The sequence below is a fragment of the Falco rusticolus genome, chromosome 3 (assembly GCF_015220075.1).
Source record: "Falco rusticolus isolate bFalRus1 chromosome 3, bFalRus1.pri, whole genome shotgun sequence".
In the NCBI taxonomy this organism is placed as follows: domain Eukaryota; kingdom Metazoa; phylum Chordata; class Aves; order Falconiformes; family Falconidae; genus Falco; species Falco rusticolus.
Window position 1 is genome coordinate 58177773 of NC_051189.1, and position 17197 is coordinate 58194969.

At 37.3% G+C, this 17197-nt stretch overlaps 1 protein-coding gene across 2 annotated transcripts in view; it reads right to left on the minus strand.

Moving 5' to 3' along the window:
- The window catches only part of DLGAP1 (DLG associated protein 1), a 432610-nt gene that overhangs the window by 261517 nt on the left and 153896 nt on the right, over positions 1-17197 (minus strand). For both annotated transcript variants that reach the window (XM_037381359.1, XM_037381360.1), the window contains one exon: positions 5632-5737. The gene's annotated coding sequence lies outside the window, so the exon portion shown is untranslated. The remainder of the gene's footprint in view (positions 1-5631; positions 5738-17197) is intronic.

Sequence of the window (17197 nt, forward strand, 5' to 3'; positions counted from 1 at the left end):
TGTTATTACTTTTCACCCACTGTGCAAGCTTCCTACAGGCATCCACTTCCAATAGTGTGCACTTACAAAAAATAGCCATGCTGGGGGAATTCAAAGGGCCATATTTGAAGGTGGAAGTAGTTGCCTAAAGAAGAGTGTTACCTGTCTCTGATACTATGTCCCTTGGCCTCAAGTCTGACACTCAACAGTCATGCATGCACAAGCAGGTCTATTTTGGCAGTGACTTTGACTGTAAGGTAAGGAAGTCACAAGGAAAGGCATTTTAAAATTAAAGTAACATTTAGAATTGGATAGGATTAATATAAAATAGGAAGAAAAGGTGTAATAAATAACAAAGGAGTACATGTTTAAAAATTTAGCCTCTCTTCCTTACCTATATTATACAATCTCATACTTATCAAGGCAATGGGAGGTGAGCTGGAAGCAGGCAACTGCCTTGAAGTTACTTTCTCTGTTTTCCTGAGCCTATTCCTCTGAGTTTACTTGTTTACTTTCTTATTTTAATAAAATTAAATGAAGATTAAATAATTAATAAAAATATTTAAAATTAAAGAGTCTGTTTTGGTACCTTGACATAACTTATATAAAAACATAGATAGGCATGTTTCTTTAGTACTCTCTGATTAAATCCTGCAGGTGTAATGTAGTGATGCTTTAAAGGCAGTGAAATAAAATAATTGGTCAGAAGGTTCCAAAATTGCTCTCTTTAGTTTTACTGAAGCTAAGGTTAGCTGTAAAAAACACAGCCTTCTTTCTGGCATTCTGGGACAACTTCCTCTACCAATTTCCCAACTTCCAAAAAACCCAAACCAAAAATATCCAACAAAAAGAAACCCCAAACAAACAAAACCCCTCAATCTAAATGGCATGGGAAGAAGGGCCACACCTTCTAGAATTTAGTCAATAAATATCTAGATGACACCAACTGTTAAAAGGCAGGAGATCAAAGGTACATTTCTGAAATAAATAATGATACAAAAATTATTATAGCTGTGAGGAATTGTTTCCTATTTCTGCCAGATGTGATGAAGTGAAATTTTGTTCAGACTGATACAGAAAAAACGATGGCCTTAGCTATATTGAATACCAGCCTTCCTCTTTATTTTGTTCCTTTTATTTACCAGGTAAATATTTAACTATGTAAGCAAATTCATCACAGTTCTGTATTACACAGAGATAAGCCTCTATACTTTCTAGTTATTAATGGTCATTTCCTTATTTATCAGTAAAATAATTTGTTTGATACAATATTTTATTCTATATCTCAGCACCTCTCTATCTGCATTTTTATTTTCTCCACCTATATACTATAACTCCATTTTCCCTTGTGCTTACAAGGATCATGATTTTTCAGAGTTATGACATTATTGTTGTCACTATGGCACTCAAATTTAAGGAGTGGCCAGGAGTCATTTCAGTATCTGGCTCATTCCCAAACATTTTGGAATATTCCCTGTACTTCCGACTTGCCACTGGATGCAAAAATATTGGCTCTTTACATCTCATCAGGTGCCTCTTGTTGCCCACATACTATTGCTTAAAAAGAGTTATCTCTATCTTACATTTTGATGTTTGGTCTACCCTTAAGTAGAGAAGGAAGTCGAATATCTGAAATGTGTTTTCATTTGAAATTTCCTGGTTTATCTAATAGACAAGACAATTCTCCTAGCTATCGCACTGTCATTTAAGTCTCTTTTCTCTGATTCATAGGCTTTGTATATCCAATGAGGGAATTACCATTCAAGCTGTAATAAAGTCTTGTCTAAATTTTTCTTTAAAAAAACCCAAGCAAGTAATGATCAGTTTTCAGTTAGCACCTGAAAGCTGTGTCCTGGTTTTGGCTGGGATAGTTAATTTTCTTCTCAGTAGCTGGTGCAGTGCTGTGTTTTGGATTTGGTGCAAGAATAATGTTAACAACACGCTGTTAGTTTTACTTGTTGCTGGGTAATGTTTATATTAAGTCAAGGACTCTTTCTTAGTGTCTGCGCTGAGAGAGCTGGAGGGGCACAAGGTATTGGGAGGGGACACAGCCAGGACAGCTGACCTGAACTAACCAAAGGGATATTCCATACCATGGCACGTCATGCTCAGTATATAAACTGCGGGGAGGTTGGCCGGGGTGGGCTGATCACTGGCTGGGCATTGACCAGTGGGTGGTGAGCAACCGTATTGTGCATCACTTGTGTTTTTTTTTTTTTTCCTTTTGGGTTTTATCCCTGTCTCTCTCCCCTTTTCATTACAATTACTATTATTATTTATTTCAATTATTATATTGTTCTTAACTCAATCCACCAGTTATGCCTTTTCCCCCAGTTCTCCTCCCCATGCTGCTGCAGGGGGGTGAAGTGAGTGAATGGCTGTGTGGTACTTAGTTGCCAGCTGGGGTCAACCACAACAAGCTGTTTTTTCTTTATATTTGATTACACTACCTTTGCCTCATCTAAGCTTTTGTGCCTTCTCATTGTACTTTACCTCAGGCAATACTTCTAATTTTTCTCATTACAGCTGTCACCTTCACACCAGCATTAATAGTAAAATACCTTACACTTCCTCTTGTACTGCATCAAAGATCATCATATCTTTTAAGTGGTAATTTGTTCTCCATGTCTTGTGTCCTTTTCCCTAAGGAACAACATTTTTAAGAGTCTGAGACTGCTCTCAGTCTCAAAAAAATCATACAAAGCATCCTCTACCCTATCTCCCAATAAGACAGGAAGACCTTAAGACTTAAATTTCTTCCCTATATTCTCCCTGTAGAGGATTAATTATATTCCTTTTGTTTGGTCTCGTTATAGTTCAATTTCTTCTGTGTCCCTAACACATTCCACATAGGTCCTCCTTATCCAACTTCTTCACAGCCTAGTCATCTTTCTACTGATAAATGTGTCTTGATTTAATGGCATGTTTAAGTTCCATCTGCATTTCCCTTGAACAAAATTCACGATAGAGTAACATACATTGATGATATATACCTTATGAAAATAAATGGACCTCATCCTGCTGTTTCTAATAAATGTATCACTAGTCAAAATAACTTCTTCAATGACATAATGGTGGTTTTTTACTCCTTTAAGATATTTTTTATGCCCCTACCTCATATCCTTTTGCCCCAAGCGAAAGTCCCCTTTACAGAAAGGCACTAAACTGACAGGAAGCCTCACAGAAACTGGCATTTCTTCTGAGAAGCATCTATATCCTCATTAGTTTTGGCATTTTGTCCATTCATATTATTCTACAATGAACAATAATTTTTGTGTAGTTCTAACGGTGTATTTACAATAAAAATCACTCCCTACTGCATTCCCCAACACAATCCTCCATATTGAAGGAATTCCCCATTACACTGATTCTCCCAACACTCAGTAAAAACAGTCTCTGTTCTACCCTTCAAGTGGTGTTGACTTTGCTTCTTGTGAGTAAGCAGAGGGTTGATATATTAGGAGGAGTGTGTGTGTCTGTACATATATCTACAAAAACCCTATCCAAAATCTTAAATATCCTATCCAAAACTGGATGGATCAACTGAATAGGTGGAATTTATAAAACATCATAAGAAGGATCAAATTTAATAATAAAACTAAATCATAAGCTTATGTCCTAGTATTTAAAAAAGGAAACCACTCAGGTGAACTTCAAGTAAAACTAGAGGCAGAAAATGGTAAATGAGATTGTTGTTGGAAAGCATCTGTCATGATACACGTGAACTGACAACATGCATTTTGACATTTCCTAATTTTCACAGAGGTGACTGCACAGCCTTAATAATGTTATTACTGCATCATTCTTAACCTTTTGACCCTTCAAAAAGATAGATGCCCAAATTGAGGTGCATTAACAGCCAAAGCTGAGCACAGCTGTAAGAAACTGAACACTGGGAATGCTGGAGACAGTTCCCTGTGCTTTGGGTAAAACAACTGATCTTGTTGTGTAAGAAAACGCATAGCAATTGATATAAATATATATGTGATAAGTAAATGTGTTACTGTAAAAAAAAATTCCTAAGATAAAAATCCAGCCAATATTTGGGAAAAAACACATCACTGCAATCATTATATAAACATCTAAATGACATTGTAGACTTTTACAGAAGGCCAAACAGAGGTAAAGGTAGATGAACTGACCTAGTTAGTTTATACTGTCAGAAAATACACGCTAGGTCCAAGTTCTATTCCGCAAAGAAAATGCATTACTCTTTCTCATGTATAAGTACCTTAGAAATATATACTTGTAATGTGTAAGTATATATATATATATATGCTACATATGCAACATACAGCATCATATATACATTATGTCTAATAAATCACCCTGGATACAGTTTTATGGCTATGGAAATGTTCCAGCAGCATTGATATCTTCTCCTTTTACATTAAGTTTACTAAAATACAAAGCAATTGTTACTGCTGGGTAATTTGATAAAAATTGAGTTGAAAAAACCTAAATTTTTTAAGTGAGTATCCATTGACATTTTTTAAATAAAGGGAAAACAATGAGTAAAGATCACTCTGGAGTGATACAAAGAGTATTCCAGAGATGTAAAACATTTCATTCAGTATCTTAAACTTACCGTCCATTCAGGGAAATATACAATTTGAAGTACAGTATCATACCTAACTGATGGTGATATACCCATAACCAATTCTATAATTAATAGGTTAATTTAATATTAAATTGCTTGTTACTGAACTGTAAACAGTTGAATATAGCATAGTTCTAAGAGTTACTTTTAAAATCATATCAAATGATAAGCAGCATGACCACCATGTTAAAAAGAAATATAAATTAAAAATACTCTCCTTGTTCCTAGTGCATGTATGTTTAAGTCTGTTATGTGGTAATGAAAAAATCACATAGGGAAGTATGGATTTTAACTTGTCTTGGTATGATCAGCTTTGTGAAATACCCATAGTTCACTACATGTAGACGTTTCACTGCTATTTAATGTGTGTTCAAGAGCCTAGAGTTGCTAGAGGTCAGCTTATCTTCAGTATGTCTACCAGGTCAGTAAGAACCTGGGTTTTTTCCAACTTTTAGTGTAAATAAATAAATAATTTAAAAAAAAAAAAAAAAAAAGGCTGCTGTGTAAACTGTGGAAAAGGAAGTTCTGTCCCTATCAGAGCTTCTCCAGGCCACTTCAATGCTGCTTCCGAGTTGCTGCAACCACTCCCCCGTACTGTTCTTTGTACTTAATTTTTGGCTCTGATCTCTCTCTTTCATTATATTCCTCTAGGCCAAATCCATTCTTTCCTCTCATACCTTCTACACTCGCTCCACAGCTATGACACATCCTAGCCCCCTCTGGGGCCCTACTGGACATTTAAATTTACGTGCTTCAATTTTATGTTCATGTCAGACTCATGAAAATCATTCACCACCGCATTCAAAGACACCTGATAATAACACTGTCTGCACTCTGCAGACCTAGATAAGTACAAAGATGAGTTATCATATACATCATTTTCTAAGCCAAAATTGCAGGCTATCAGGCTACCTTCATTTCCATTAAAGCAGTTCAGATTTTGCAGTCACTTGGCTTCCTGCCTTTTACAAGTAAATCTCCAGAAAAATGAATAAAAGTAATGCAGAGACAGATCAAGGAGAATGATCAGAGAGTAAGAAGAAAGTACTCACCTCCTTTAGTCAGTTTTCCATTTTAGTTTGGTTCAATAGTTAGAGTGAAGAGATTTTTGCACACTTCAATTCAGATGTCAGTTCCAATATTTGGTGCTTGACTGTTCTGAAACACAATCAAAGTGTAGCAGTTAAAAACTACTAGCCTGAAACAAGATAAAATTATTAACATGGCAAGCAGATATGTATTCACGAAAATCACAGCAATAGTAAGAGGCTTTATATCAATAGTCTATGACAAAGTTTTCACACGGTACCACACTGTCCTCCTTGCAAGAAAAAAGCACAAAAATATACAATACTTAGATTGTATAAAGCTGCAATTGTGGTGCCATCTCACATGCTTTACTCTCCCTGCACAACACATGAAGTTTGTTGGTTCTTTTACAGAAAGATACAAAGGCTAATTAAATGTGATTGCCTCAGTAAATTTACTGTCCCTCTGCAAGTTTGCCTCTCCCTGAGTCTCATCCTTCTACAACCTTTTCTTACACTACATAAGCACCGTGGAGTCCTTGCTGCCTCTGGAACAGCAGAGGAGAATGATGAGAAAACTTGACCACCCACCCAGCTGTACACACAGTGCATCCCCACCAGCATTCAGTGGGTAGTGGACAAAATTGCAAATCACTGCACACTTAAATCACTTAAATATACAATTTTTTTAAAAAAATTATATAAACTGAAAATTCATATTTCCAAGCCATTTTCTTTCTCTGGTAAGGAAAATGACACATATGTTTTTCTCTTTTAGTCCTCCAGTACTACTTACTAAGACTAACAGAAATAAGTGGCTTTCCTCTGTGTTCTATATTTGAGCTCTATGAGTCATCTCACTATTTCAAGTTTTGTTTCTCATCACATAAAGGTCTAGTCAATTTTATTCTGGGTTTTTTTTTTTTCATGTGAACAATTTGTAAGTACAAGCCAGAATAAGCACAAACATTTTTTCTTGTAAATGCAGTTAACAGCTCCAATCAAAATTTACTGAAAAGCTTATTAAAAGAGATAAAAAAAAATATGTATGTCTAAGAGTTCTTAGATACTAGCTTTAGATGATACTGAAGTACAATCAGTACAACGACTCATTCAATATGTTGAAAATACTGACGTTATTTTACTCTCTTGATGCTCATTCAGAGTAACACCTTTACACAGATGACAGTTAATGATTGGGCACTAGTTGTCAGAAAAAACAAGTAAAAATTTTCAGAGCAAAAATAACCTGTAAATATTACAAACTCATATTTATAAAGCCAGAGGAGACCAACCTGATCAGTGAGTCTGATGCCCCACTTCCCATAGGCTAGAAAACTTTCTTTAATTAACTGCTTTGGAAATGGGAGGCACATCTTAGTAAAGCATCAAACGGGACTGAAATTAGCTTCCAAATAACCACTAAGAGGACAGAAGAGGACAGGAACAGCCTCTAAGCACAAGACAAGTTTATTTCTGGGAATTCCTTAACCTCAAAAGCAGTCAAATTGATAAAGGCTGCAGTTTGCCTTTTGTAACTGTCTTTTTATTTGCTATGAGACCTGTTTCCAAGATGAACAAAATTCTTATACTATTTCAGAGCCTCTGAAACTATCAGAATAGAAACAGATTTCCACTAGTACTCCAACGACAGCACTTTTGTATAGCTGGCTTTGAGGGCCTGCCTCTCCCCTGAGGTATATAACCATCTTCATTGTATTTCTTCCCAAAACTAAAGCTAATTTTCAGTTCTTTCTGTACAGGCATTCTTTAAATATTTCTTTCTGGTTTGTGCAGGTTTTTGAGTCAGAAGGGGGAGACAAAAATGTTTAAAGCAGTAAAATGTGATGGTAAAAGCATCAGTTTGGCAGTGGGATCGAAAGAGAGGTATAGAACTGGAAATTAATCTTAAATAATTTCAGAAATGCATAGATTTCCAGCTGACAGGTTTTCTTTTGAGGGAGGCTTTAATTTGACTACAATATTGACTACCTCATAACCATTTCAGATTTTCCTTGAGAGTATAAAATTGACAGAGTATATTTAATTGAAACAAGTAAACTGGATTGATTTTTTCATATAAGATCCCCTTAGGAAGCTTTCAAAGATAAATCTCTAAAGGATCAAATTGGGAAGGCCTTAATGAAGAGTCTTCAGTTGTAAGGACTTCTCTGAACACATTGAAACTCCCATGTTTGAGGATTTGCTTTATAAACTTGCTGAAGGTGGGCTCGAACGGGTTTCTCTTAGTTGGAAGCATTTGCTTGGACAAGAGGAATCTGAACTTGTCAGATGTATTTAGTGATGACAGGGACACTGAGGCCATGCAATGTACAGGTATCACCTGCATCAAACAAGTGTTAAGCACACTGTAAGCCACGGCCTAAAATGTAAAAGAGGAAATAAAATTTGAGAGGAACTTTCTGCAAACATATAAATATATATGATACAGTTTTCAGAGATGGTCATGGATTAGTGTGCTTCAAGCTCTGTACTACACATGGTACTATCCAAGTCAACAGACCAAAATAAATCAATGTTGTTTTAATGGCTTTCAAATTTGTTTAATTCTTCATCCCTTTTGCTTTTGGTACTTATTTGTGCATATCCATGCATGCGAGCCTTCTCTGCCCACTTTCCTTACTTTTTATTGAATCAGAGACACACAACCAGAAAAAGTTCACCGAAGACTAAGATGATGATGGCAGGTACAGAATGACTATTGCATGACAGACAAATGAACAGGGTAAGACTACTTGGCCTATGAAAGAAAGAATTGAACCATGGAAGATTATGAAAACATGACAGGCATGGAGAGGGTTAGTAAAGCTATTTTTTTCACTGCCTTATTCTGCCCAATGCAAGAACTAGAGGGTGTCAAATGAAACTGGTTAAGAATCACATTCATAAAAAGGAAGAAAGCAGAACAAATGAACAAAGGGACTTGGCTCTTTCTGAAACATGCAGTTGCACTGTGGAACTTGCTGCCACAGGAGGTTATGGGCATCAAATCATGCCTTCAAGGGGAGTCTAGACAGGTGCAGGAAAATGAAATTCCCTGATTTTAGCTAACTATAAATGTTCAGAAACATTGAGCTCAGAAAGACCCAAGGTTCAAGACAGCTGGAGGCTAAGAGCATATGCTTGCCACATTCTTGTATTCTTTCTTTTGGTCTTTGATGCATGAAATAGAATGTGGGACAAAGGACTGTTGGCCTTGACATTGCAGCCATTTTAATGATCTTCTTGTAGTACACGCAACAAGCTGTGCACACTGATATCCCCACCCAGCATACAGGAAAAAGAGAGCAATTGAATAGAAAGTGGACAGGATTCAAAAGCTTTTTTAGACTGATGTGTTTACACCACTGTGAATGACATTGAAATATAGAAGTACAAACTGTAGGGCATCTGATCCCTTCTGTTTAATTTCAGACTGTTGCTTTTTCATGAAAAATGTGGACATTATGAATTGACTTTTCACTCAACAGACTTGACTTGAAACTGCTTCATAGCCTGTAATCACTGCTACAGCAGGAATCAGACCTACATTAACCTCCCCAGTTTCTGGTTCAGTTTTAGCACACAACAGTGACTCAAATTACCTAGGTATTGTATGGCAGATCATTGAAAAAAAGCAGAGTCTTTAAAACCCACTTTTAGGTGGAAAATACTAACTTCACAACTGCTATGTAGTTCTAGCTAGATCTGGTCAGAAATACACCTAGAAAAAAGTGTGGTGGAGAACAGGAAAAAGGGAATAACCTGGAACAAGTGCCCAGGGAGGGTGTGGCATCTCCATCCTGGAAGATATTGAACACTCAGATGAACAAGACACTCAGCAACTTGATGTAATTTTGACATTAGCCCTGCTTAAGCAGGGGCTTCAGCTAGATGACCACCTTTAATTCCTTTCAACTTAAATTATTCTGCAATTCTGTAATTAGTGTGAACATTATCATTAAGCTAAATTTCAGTGCAGAAATGAAGGGCAGGTCTTCAAATATTTGATTACACAGTAAGCCACTCCATTTCTCTTCTACTTGATATATCTCCATATTCCTGGGGTTCTGCTGTCATACGCCATTTTTAATTATCAAATATATACTGTAAAAGAGATGAATCAATTTTTTATGAAGTAAAAGTAATTTGTAGTGAAAGTGGATGACTATCCATTTCTCTGTAAGCAGTGTCAGGATACGGACCTATTTTAACAGCCCAAATTTGTTCCATTACAGGAATGTCTTAGAGTGGCTTTATATATAGTGCACCCTTTCAATGAGGGTACCCAGGGTGGCAAATGGCAGATAACCTCAGATGTTCAGAAGCGACCTCTTTCAGAACATGATTTAGTGCATATTAAGCCACTAGCACCAACAGTTTTTCACTTTTTAAGCACTAGGCAGGAACCTCACATATTTGCTACCCAAATTATAGCCAAATAGTAATAATTACAGAAATGAGGACTCCCTAGTAACAAACTGCCAAATGAACTTCTAAAAATTTAATTAGAACCATACTAGTGCAGTAGTAATGGGAATATCATAAAGCTTAGCAATGAGCACAAAACTCAACCTTCTTCCTATAAAGCCAAAACCGCGCTATTACACACTTATTCCACCTCATTTGTAAAATCAACAGTCCCCTCAGACAATTAAAAATTATGCTAAGTACTGAGAGACAGTAAATTACAAATACAATTAAGTAAATAAGAAAGCCCAAGTCTCTACTTAAATATGCTGCCAATTCAGCTAATCCAAGCACAGCAAATATTAATGCAATACTTCAATGTCTACAGCTCCACTCCTGATCTACAGTAATAATAATACATTAAGATTTTGTCCATAGTCAGAGCAAACTGCTTATTTTCCCCAAGACAACTGGAGCACGGAGTTACCAATAATAAGCTGCTTGTATCTTCCATCATCCTGCTGGGGAAGGTGGTCAGAGAAGATGAGCACTTTTAGCTTTATTGTATTTGCCACCAATTATACACACACAGTCTTTTGACTATACTTTAAACTGAAAAGAAGCCAACCTGAAGCTATTTAATGATCATTAATTAAAATCAATGCTGACCAAAGGGCTCTGCAAAGTGTGATTTTTAATTGTTCTGCTTTAGGAAGTGACTAGACAATCACTACTGGCATTCCTTTGCTCCTGCATCCAATGTGGAAACAATTCATACCTTGAGAAAACCTTCTGATTTCTGCAGCTAGCACACCAATGAAGAAAAGTTTAAAATCCCGTATCAGTGATAACTTCAGATAAGTATTATGCAAGAAATGAAATCTGTCTAAAATTATGCTGACAGCACATGTCACTTGCCAACAATGTACAGTAGTGCTGATGTGCACTGTTATCTGTTTATAAGCTCACAGAGAAACGATTAAATACAATTTAATTCATTCAAACTTGAATATGTATTTATACCACTATATAGCAGCATGTGAATGGCAGACATTTCAGTGTCTCACAGCACTTGTATTATTCTCAGTGCAACCTCATAAATATTAATTGCTTTTGAAACTGATTTCTAAGTCTGCACATGACAAAAAGGAAAAATCCCAAGCGCAGGCTTTCCCTCAACATCAATCCACAGGAGGAATAAAATATTCTTTATGAAATATTCCTGCATCAGCACCAGTAGGAAGTTCTGCAATCTCTTCAAGTTGGAGGTAAATGGTTTTAATTTGCTCTTCATTGTAAGTGAAAGAATCAATTATATAAAGCCTTAATATTTCCAAACCTGTTTTGCAATAAGGAGAAGTTTCCAGAGCTTCTTACCCAAAACTACCCCACTGTGAGATTTTTCATGGTATGTGCATGAAGGACTTGGCTCAAAAGCAGGTAGAAAACTAAAGCAGAGGAAAATTAAAAAAATAATAATCATAAACCCACAATCTTCTGTATTCCCCCCCACCCCCCCCTCCGAAGTCTATGTATTTTAATCAAGAATAGTTACAAAACACAAAACTAACAATGTCTGAAAGGGATGACAGAAAGCAAAAAATCCAAGTGCAACAAATTAAAATGAAGGCCACAGACAACACCTATAGTCATGCTCACTCTTAACCACTGCTGCTGCATTACTCCTGCTTATAAATCCTTAACCTGCCTCACCTGTGCCTGGTAGACAAGCACTTCCAGTGAGGTGAAACTCTCACACACTGGCCGCAGAGGAGGGGCTAAGCAGCTAACGCAAACAGCATTGCAGCTGCTGTGCAAAATAGGTCAGCGAAGTATGAGAGGTGTCCAGACCTAGCAACTAGGCACCCAGCATGCATGCATGCAGTATCATCCCAGTTTCAGCTGTGTTAATGGCATGAGCAATGGATGAAAATACATAAAACAGCCTCATGAAATTAACAGCCATGGTCAGTCAGCCTGTCCACTACTCCTAAGGAAGGAAACAAGAAAGAAAAATTTTAGTCCATGATTTATACAAAATATTTTCAGTGCGAAGCACTGTGCAGAGACTGGCCAGTCCATTTCCCTTTACCATTTGATACATATATAGAGATATATTTATTCATACCACATATGTGGCGGAAGTCTTTGCAATTGTACCTGCAGAGTCTGGTGAAATGTTATAAAAAAACAATTACAATCTGTTGCTTTCACAAACTGTTATACATTCTATGCAATTCATGACTAAAATTTATGCTGGGACAGGCTGGAGAGCCGGGCGGGGGGGACCGAATGCAGTTCAGCAAAGGGGGTGCCATGGGGGCCTGGGGGGCATCGGGAGGAACGTGGCCGGCAGGTGGAGGGAGGTGATCCTGCCCCTCTGCTCTGCCCTGCTGAGGCCGCACCTGGAGCGCTGTGTCCAGTGCTGGGCTCCCCAGTTCAGGAGAGACAGGGAACCGCTGGGGAGCGCCCAGTGGAGGGCTGTGAAGGGGATGATGAGGGGACTGGAGCATCTCTCTTAATAAGAAGGAAGGCTGAGAGAGCTGAGCCTGGAAAAGACGGAGAGGGGATCTTATCAATGCACACAAATATCCCATGTGTGAGTGTCAAGAGGACGAGCCCAGGCTCTTTTCAGCGGTGCCCAGCAACAGGACAAGGGGCAACGGGCACAAACTGCAGCACAGGCAGCTCCATCTGAATATGAGGAAGAACTTCTTTACCCTGAGGGTGACAGAGCAGTGGCACAGGCTGCCCAGAGAGGCTGTGGAGTCTCCTTCTCTGGAGACATTCAAAACCTGCCTGGGCACGATCCTGCGCAACCTGCTGTAGGTGACCCTGCTTTAGCAGAGTGTTGGACTAGACCAGGGGTCCTCAAACTACAAACTACGGCCCACCGGCCAGATACAGCCCCCCAGGGTCCTCAATCCGGCCCCCGGTATTTACAGACACCCCACCCACCCCCGGCGCGGGGGGTTGGGGGGGGAACCAAGCAGCCGCAGATGGCTGCTTGCCACTGCATCCGTGTGCCGGCCCCCTGTTTAAAAAGTGTGAGGACCCCTGGACTAGACAATATCCACATGTCCCTTCCATCACCAACCATTCTGTGATTCTGCAAAAATAGCTGTGCATCATAGAAGTGCTTCTAACACAACTCTGCCAATTTTTAAAACCCCATTTACCTCAAATGACATTTCCACAAACGTATAACAGTCCATTCCAAATTATTATAGAATTACATAATATACAAATTACAAATAGAAAGTACACTGGTCTCCATATTCCTCACAAAGCCTTTGCATCGTACCAGTTCAGCCTGACTTCCGGGAACATGTATACAAGGCAAAAATATTGTGCTTTTAAACCACTCTAAGTTTTTATCCCTCTCTTCCTCAAAATAACATGACAGGCAGTAAAAGACAGAAAACAAAAACTAGGTATATAATTTTTCCTGGTACACAGTGAAAAGTAGACAGTTTCAAAGTACATCTTCCAGAATCTCATGTGAATTTTAAACATGCCCAGCTCATGTTTTTATTTTACAAAGTCCTACTCCTGTAGTAATTGAAATTCCCTTTGCTTTGAAATGCTGAAATTCTGTTTTCAGACTAAATAGCAATCACAAGGCATTTGAGCAGTTTTTGATACTGAACATGTTAAAGAACTGCATGCAGCTGCTGCACAGAGAAGTTCTCAATTACACAGTTGGTTGAAAACGTATTGTGTAGTAAAGAACTCTACTTGTGCAGCAGAATTAGGAATCTGCAAATGGGGATACTTCGATAATCTAGTCATTTTTTTTCATAAAGGTTACTTTTCTAATAATATAAATCAGTCCATCTTTCAAAATACTTAAGAGCACATTTACGTCTCTTTAACATTTCCTGGTGAAACGACATCCTGTCTCTTCACTGTGGATATATGACAGAGGCTATCCCTGTAAATATTCATGATTAAAACATCTGGCTAGATAATAGTTTTCCCATATAGTATGCATTTTTTTTTTTTTTTGTTCAGTCATCATCTATTGGCTGTGTTTAAACTCAAGCCTTCAAACTTGCCAAACATGGCTCTGGATATTGCACTGGATGTTAAATGATGAAAATTTACTCTTGCATGAATTCCTACCAAACTCAGCTGTTTTCATTAGTCAAGACACAGTAGGGATCGTGTGTTATTTCCTGCACAAATAAACATTCCTTTTGTTAGCTGAGAAATTACCCTTTTTTAAATTTTATTTCTTTTTAAACCAGGGTAAGCCATGTGTTTTTCCGCTGCAGCAAGACGAGAAGAAAAGACCTAGGAAAGTTCAAACTACCTTGTTAATAAAGCTGATTCATAAGTCTACAAAATAACCTTATATGTCACTGACATAAATTACTGCAAGTGGTCATATATAAGTTCCTGGTGCACAAACAAGCAAATAAAAAAATACAATTATAAATCGTGTGTGTGTGTGCGCGTGTGTATGTTTGTTTGTTTGAGTTTTTTGTTTTTTAAACAGAATAACAGACAATACTGTCAGGTTGACCCCAGCAGAGATTTTTCTCTTTATTTTGTGCTAATAAGCAAGATGTCAATACAATTTTATGGAGTCATGAACGTGGTGCTTTAGTCACACGTGTTTGCTGCTGGCCTACCTCTGCTCACACTGGCTGCCAATATGGGTGTTGATTTGAATGGGAACACAGATTGAAGTGAAAAGATTTTTAAAAATCCTACACGATGCATCAGTTTTATTATATTTAATTACACAAGCACTGGTTTTCAATTATATTTTACTGGGAGAAAATTGAAGAAACCACCTAATCAAAACTTTTTATACATTATTTTCTGATTGTAGACTTCACAGTGTATCAGTATGAAAGAGAATTGTGCAAGGACAAAGAGAGAATACAACTTCTGTAACTGCATGTTGGTTTTGCTTAATTAGTTTATTAATTGCTTGATTAGATAGTTTGTGCAGTACTTAGGAAATGTAAAGCAGTGATAACTGCTAATTAATCACATAACATTCAACTACAGCCGCAATGTGTAACAAATTGTAACAATTTGTTGCAATGTAACAAAATGTATGTAACAAAATATAACAAAATGCATGTAAGAAAATGTAAAAAAAAAAACCAAAAAACTGCAAAATGGTGAAGAAAGAAGCAACTTCCTTCATCAGGAGAAACAGAACTGGAAAGCAGTCACAGGCAGCAAACAGTAGGCTGGAGGTGCAGAAAGCCTGCTTCATGGCAAGTGACAGAAGCAAGAGATGAGGTGAATGAATTACACTAAAAGCGTTGCCCAACTGCTTATATTAAGTAGAACATATGGTGGAAAAGAAGCAGAACTGCAAGGAAAAATGACAGTTTCATTGAATTGCAAGTGAGAGGTAAGAACTTCAATATCCACTGTGACAGAATACTTCTATGTGTTATTATAAGCTCTGGTGGATGTTGTCTTAGACCAATTAATGAATTGGAACATTTGATCCTGCAGCATTTAGTGCAGTTAACGTTGGAGGTGGAAAGGTGCTCCTGCTAGCATTTTCTGATGACCTAATGAACCTGCTCTCAGTGGAACAGCAGTTTCTGCTGTCAGAATGACTTGAGAGCTGAGTGATAAAGGGAAGACAGTATTTATCACTTCTTCCAAGTCCAAAATCATGCATAAATGGATGAAGCAAATGGAACAGAGTACCTAGTGATGGTAAAAAAAAGCAGGAAAAAGGGTCTAGTTGTATGAAACATGCAGAAGAGAGAAAGAGGTATCTGCTGCTCTAAGAATAAAGTTGAGTTCAAGAAAAACACCTGCAAAGGATGACAGGAAAAAGAAATTTCACATCATTTATGCCAAAAGTCAAAAACTTGAAAGCGAACTACCAAAGAAAAAAAGGCTAAAGTATTCTGCAAGTGAAAATAAAACCCTTCCAAAATATTTCTGCCATGACTTTCAATGGTAAAATTATACAATGAATAATAATAAGAGATTAAACATACAGCTAGATATTCAAAGGTATAGCAAAATAATGAAAAAAGATGAAAAATCAAATTAATATATTCATCATCATAAGTAATAATAATCAGTCTTAAATACTATTATTTCTATGATATCAAAAGTATTCCGTATAATCCTAAAGAAAGTTTTTGATACCACTTTATGAAGATGTGGGTTTTGTTTCTTGATTTTTTGATTACTTTATTTTCTTCAGCCTGTCAGTATATGTAAAACAGCCTGCAGAGATGATTTAGTGGTACAATTTATAAGTTGTTTTTTAATGTTGCTTTAAATATAGAGAATGCTGAAAAATCTGATGGATGCATATCTTAAGAGATAAAGAAGCCAAAACCATTTTGCAATACCACTGTTAAATTTGTCTAATAATGCACAAAAAGTCAATCGGAGATCACTTGTAATTTTCAATTAATTTGTTCTGACACTTCGTTAACTCTTTATATTTCATTTTTGTGATCATGTCCTACTGAGTTTTCCTTTCATTAGTTTGGGATATTTGTATCAGTTTTATTATTTATTAAATTCTCCTTAAGATCTAATGCTAAGGCAAACTAGGATGAGCCTTGTTAGTACTCTTTATTTTATATTGTTTACCATAATAAGGGGCAAGTATGCAGGAATTGGTGTTTTATTATTCAGGAAGGCATTATGAGCACCCTCTTTCCCTGGAGAACCTTAACGTGAGCTGTAGGTCAGTTTTAACTTCATGGTCATGGAATGTAGGAAAAATTATTTAATATGTTGAAACCCCTTAGTGGGAGAACTAGTTCTTCAGCACCAACTGCTTTGGCGCACTGATCCCACCTTCTTGTGCTCTGGTAGTTTCTGAACAGATACAGATACTGCCTGTGGCACCGAGTCCAAATGCCCAGCTTACCACTGTGCATTGTTGGTACTCGCACATTTTTACTGAAAAAAGCTACATACACCCCATGTGATGATGACAATCAAGTTATATTTAGTAAGCCAAGAACATACAAGTCCTCCAAGTACATTTTGCCCTCTATCAAGCCACACTGGAGGAACAGAGGCTCACTCTAGCCTCAGGCTGCTAATGGGGGATGGGTATTTTGTTAGTGGTTGTGGCTTTCCCTCCCACATACCACCTGCAGATTCAGAATACATCACAACCTGCATTATGCTCAGATTTCAGGTTTCTGCTGAAAAGATGAGGGCAAGA